The 6,000-nt window shown below is 32.4% G+C and overlaps 1 long non-coding RNA gene across 1 annotated transcript in view; it reads right to left on the bottom strand.

Annotated features, from left to right (window-relative positions):
• Window positions 1-1,193: 1,193 nt before the first annotated feature.
• Window positions 1,194-6,000, bottom strand: part of LOC140695706 (uncharacterized) — a 63,298-nt gene continuing 58,491 nt past the window's right edge. The window contains exon 4 of the long non-coding RNA XR_012071533.1: window positions 1,194-1,417. This is a non-coding gene — a long non-coding RNA (uncharacterized lncRNA). The remainder of the gene's footprint in view (window positions 1,418-6,000) is intronic.

Genomic DNA, 6,000 nt, shown 5'->3' with positions numbered 1-6,000 from the left:
CTCTCCAACCTAGATGAGAAATATTTTTAATTTATATTTATGAAAGAATGTTTCAGGGGAAACCAACCATAACACTGGAGCATCTTACTCTATTACATCTGTCACACTCCATCGCCTCTTACATCCGTTCACTTGTTAGTTCAACAAATACTCATTAAGCGCCTACTCTGTGGCAGGAATTAAGCAACACGGCAAACGTATTACCATCTTTACCATAACTTATTGTCTGACTCCCTTTGGTGCCTCTCAAGCATCAACCTGCTCTCTGTCCTTCTCACCACTATCAAATCTCTGGTTTCCTCCTCCCTCACTCCTGTACATAGCTTTTGAATACACAAAGCCTTTGAAAACACAGTCTTTGAAATCTAATAGGAAGTCTGTTGCACATGCCACTCAGGTTAGATTCACAAGGCTAACACTGATCTGAACTTGGTGTTGAACCTGAACCACTGGGAATGGAGTCCACTTCTCCAAGGGAGGATCTGCACTCTTTGTTTGGTGATGCATTCATTCTGCACAATTCTAAATTCTATACAGTATCAAGAGCTAGGTAGGCATCCTTTTAAAAAAAATGGGGTAACATTCTAAAAGAAAAGGCAGTTTTAAACATAACTGCCTCTAGGAAATAAGATTCTAGATAGGGAATGGAGGTAGGTCATTGCTTGTTTTGTTATGAGAATTATCAATAGTTGAATTATTTTCTGTTATTTTAAAAACAATCATTTCAAATTTATTCTAAACTATTTCAAACAAACAAAAGAAATCAAGATTTAAATGCTGCAATTAATAACTATATGTTTCCTACTCAGTTTAAGTAAAAATATTCTTAATCTATTTCCGTAATCACATCCCTTTTCTTTATACTTCCCTATAGTTCAAGGCTACTCCCACCTTGCCTTAATTTGGACTTTATCATTTTCATGCATTTATTTAGACTAAATATAAATATATACTATACGATATATAAATAACATAATATACAATACAAATACATATGTGTGTGTGTATATATATATATATATACATACACATGAATTATCGGCAATAATGATCTAACAAAATATATATATAGTTGATTCCCATTGTTTATAGAATTTACTGTATTTGCAAACTTGCCTACTTGTTAAAATTTATTTGTAAGTCCAAATCAATATTCCCAGCGCTTTTTGTGGTACTACTCATGGACACACAGAGACCATCATAAATTTTGATTTATTTAATTCATGTTTCCAGTTGAGTTTGAGCAAGGCAACATCCAGCTTTCTCATTTCAGCTCTCAAACTATAAATAAGAGTCCTTTTTGTCATCCATTTAATGCCATGCTTTTTGCAGTGTTATGTTTTTTGTTGGTGATTTCACTGTTTACAGTGGGACTCCATGTGCAGGTTTGAAGAGCTGTCTAGTGTTCCTAAGTTCCCTGAAAGAGAAAATATTTGTGTGAGGTAAGCTTCATTCAGGCATAAGTTATAATGCTGTTGTCTGTGAGTTCAATGTTAATGAATCAATAATATATAATAAATAAGTGGTCTTTAAATGGAAACACAAATAAAACAAGTCTATGTATTGATCAGTTGCGAAAAATGTTGTGACCAGAGCCTCACAGGCATCTAATACTGAATTTCCGCTAGTACAGTGGTTCAGTCTTTGCTAAATCAGTAGCTGTGGTAACTTTACAGAACATACCTACTATAAATAATGAAATACATTATATACGATATACATGTATATGTAGATACACACACAGATATGTATGTATATATGTATGCACCTGTATGCACATATGTGTTTATATGTATCCCATATTTATTATATATGTATAGCCCATATTTGGCATATGTGCATCTCAAAACAATGTATGGTACCACCTTGCAAAAGTTTAATTTTTATATAAATGGCATCATTTTTACATATCTTTTGAAACTTAGTCTTTTCATTCAGAGTTATATTTATGTAGTCCATCCATATTCATCTGTGCAGCTCTGGTTCATTCATTTTATACTAATAATTCAACAGCTATTTACTGAGCACTCTGCTTCTATCTGCATCTTTGCCCAACATGGATAAACCTAGGTGTTTAACCAGAATTTGGAGCAGATATAAATTCTGTGATATCCTCTCCACAGATTCAGACTTGACTAACAGGTGAGTTTGCAGAAGGTTCCAAATAGCCAGAGGTTAGTTTTGCATTATTTAGGATTTGGAAAGTAAAGATTTCCCCAAACTTAAAGTTAGGCTGGCAGGAAGAATAAAAATGCAAATTACAAACTCATACCCCAGTGCAGCCTGTCTAATAAAAAATGCATTCATTGTTGAATTACCTTAAGGGGATAAAAAGTACAATATACAATAAGGTTCTTTTACCAGTCTAGACATCAGAGATTTAAAATGGCAACCCTGGAGAAAGCTTTAAAATTAACAATGCCAAAGTTAAAAAAGAATGTTTCCAGATAGTTCCATGTTTTCATTATATGCTAAGTAACCAAATGTCTTAAGGGAAGACTCTAAAGGTGTTAGAAATAACAGGTGAGCCTAATCCAACATTGTTGTAAGTTATGGCCCCAAAAGGCTTTCATTCCGAAGTGTATTCCAATGAAAAGAAATTGTCCTGCTTTCTGTAAGAATGGTCCAACCAGCGCCACCACTAGCTTACATGGTAGCTTTGAGTGAATTAGAGAATGGTACTTCTTCTGGGTGTAGCAGTTGGGAGGGATCAGCCTTGGACATATTGAACACTCTGTGTCTCTAGTCTTCAAATACTTCCTCATACTAACAATCAAGAATGTTGTAAAACTAAAATATTTATTCAAGTGCACCTGGGGGAGAGTAAGTGCCAACGCATAGGCTTGTAGCCGTCTGATCAATTATTCATTTACCTCTCAACAAAGATTTCACAAGATGGAATTTGTATTCACTCAGGTAGTTTACTTTGTTTTCAAAGATAAATGAGACTCCTTTGAAGGAGGCTGTCACACAGATTTTACGTTTCAGATGTGTCTCCTTTGTGAATATGTTTGCAAAACACAGGAGAGAATGTAGCCTTCCATCCGGAACCTCAAGTAGAACACATGAAACAGCTGAATGTGTAAAGTGAAATCAATTTCAATAAATCTGGGAGTTTGAGATTTACAAATGTTAGCCACCAAATATAAAAATTTTAAAAAGTTCCTTTTGTACAGCACAGGGGACTATGTTCTATATCTTATAATAACCTTTAATGGAAAAAATATGAAAACAAAAAAAAGTGAAATGAGTAGATGTGTAACTAATTTTTAATAGTTATTTGGGGAAATTTTCTATCCCAACAAAATAGTATATACTCATTGTAAAACACTCAAAAAATACAAAATATTTGAGTCCCCCTCCAACATTGCCCAAATGTCACTCTTCTCACCAGATGAAATCGCTATCAATAATTGATTATTTTTAGATATTTTTCAAAGAAATTATAAATACACACATCTCTGTACATATGTGTCTTTAGATATCATTTAAAGTAAACTTTTAAAGTATAATACATACACAAAAGCATGCATGTCATAATTTTACAGCTTAATGAATTGTCACACATGGAATACACCAATATAACCACTACCTAAATCAAGAAATAGAGCATTATCAGAGACCCTCAAATTTCTCTTCTCAGTCTATACATAATTTTTGTACATAAATGCTACATAGGATACACATTTTCTGCCATTTACTTTTTCCACTTAAGAATATTTTTATGCCAAGAATATATATACTTGTTACACTACTGTACAATATTCCTTAGTGTGGGCTTAACATAAGTTATATATCATTACCCTGTCAATAGACATTTAGTCTATTAAAATGATCTTGTATAAAATTTTAAGCTCTGAGTTTTGAATTCTTTGTTTTACCAAAATAAAAGTCACCCTTTATGATCTTTATTTTACCAAAAAAATTGCTAATTAATAATTTTTCAAACATAAGATTGCAATGATAAGAGTGTTTTCTGGGGAAAAACTTGTGGCGTTTGCCAGTTTCTTTGGTTCAATACTGCCACCAAGACTAATTTCAAGTGACCGACTTGATCCCACTGAACACAGTGTTGGGAAAAGATGCAGACAATTAGCTTTTATGAGATACAGAAAGATGGTTCCAACACACTGTCTACATGTGTACCTACATGACTGCATGGAAAGTTGTCAAAAGAACCATGAATGAGTACTAGCTAAAACAATAACAACACAAAAAGGAGAATGGAAATCTGAAATAATACCCAAAGGTAAGAAGAAGTGAAGAAATGCCTTGAATATTGCTTTGAACAAGACTGAGTGTCCAAGGAGTGCGTTAGGAGTGAATTTTTATTTTAATCAGCCACGTGATACATGGTACTTAAGTACCATGGTACATGGAACATTAATTATATTATTTTATTATGATTTTCTTATTATTGAATCATCCTTACATAATGGAGTTGTTTTAATATGTGCCTATAATCCATATTAGGTAAACTTTTGCATACTTTTTAGATATAATTTTCTATTTTGCCTTGTTAAGTTTTCGTATGATGGTTATGATGACCTCATAAGAAGAATTGGGTTGATTCCTTTCTCTCTATGCTCTGGAACTGTTCAAATATTATACCAGTTATCTGTGCTTTAAGAGTTTAGAAGAACTCATCTGAAAACTACTTGGGTCTAGCACATATACAGAGAAAGCCTCTTAATAACTTTGTTAATTTTTCCCTCTTTACAGGAATTATTAGATCAGTGCTTCATTAAAATAAAAAAATAGTCCTTTTACCACAGTTTAACCCTCAAGTTAAATAACTATACACAAACTTTAAATGAATGGTGTCTATACCAGTATTTAAAGTTTTGACTGTGACCAATGGATTTACCTCTTCCTTGTATCTTTTCTAGGTCAGATTGACAATAATGCTACTCCTAGAGGGACAAAGATTTCTAAACTATGTAACATTCATAATAGAGAAATTCATCTCTCAGAAGTATGTCTATGGGATCAACTTCTCTGTATTAATTTATAACTTTTCCCCATAATGAAAAAAGTAAAGCTGTATTTTCAAAATCTATGGCCAGTTTTCATCACTACTTAGTTTCAAAAACTATCCTTTAAGGTTATAAATTTATAATATCTTTTGGTGAAAGAAATGGCTTAAAAGCTAGTGAATTTTCTGGAATGAATCTTCTTTGGACAGAAAATAAAATTTAAAACATCTTATTATATTTGAAAAGTTTTCAGTGATTACTTTTTGTAAGTGTGAAATATTCAACTCATCACCTACTTTATGGTTAATTATTGTTACATCGTAGAAAATGTCACAATGGTCTGTAGAAACTATTCTTACAAGTTTTTAGTTTTATTTTTGCTCTGTTATTTTACTGCCATTGAAAAACATGTTGCATTCTTTTCTTGCATAGAAATACTAAAATTATTAAAAATACAGAAGATATTAGGGAAAAGTAGGTTTGGATGTCCATTTTGCATCTTTGAAATACTAGGACCAAAAACACTAAGATATTTTCCCATAGCTCAGATGTTCTCAACAGAATTTTCCCTCTTGGTAGCCCTTGTATGTCAGTGTGCAATAATGCTTGCTTATGACCAACTCACGGCAAACAAAATAAAGAGAATAATCTCAAAGTTAATGCATTAGCCTTTATGTAGTTCACAGTTTTTAATGCAATAGTCTGCACAATATTTAGCTTAGCTGACATTTTTCATAGCCAGACTTTCTCAATGAAGGAAGCTGTATGTTGATTTATATGCTACTACAGCTTCTTAATCTGGGTAACTACTTCAGAATGTTTTCCTATCATCGGAGCTGCATCATCAGACATATTTCTGCAGAAAACTGAAATTCCAAACCACATTTGTTAACAAAAAATAGACTTGGTTAAAAATTACAGTAATTGCAAAAAGTAACAAGTTATAAAAATAAATAAATGTTTACATTTTCTTGTTACTTATATGCATCTAGTTTGCAATTGATACTTACCTTAAAATATCACA

This window comes from Vicugna pacos, chromosome 3 (genome assembly GCF_048564905.1).
Source record: "Vicugna pacos chromosome 3, VicPac4, whole genome shotgun sequence".
NCBI classification, from domain to species: Eukaryota; Metazoa; Chordata; class Mammalia; order Artiodactyla; family Camelidae; genus Vicugna; species Vicugna pacos.
The sequence above is the reverse complement of the archived record's forward strand: the minus strand, read 5'-3'. Positions and strand labels throughout refer to the sequence as shown.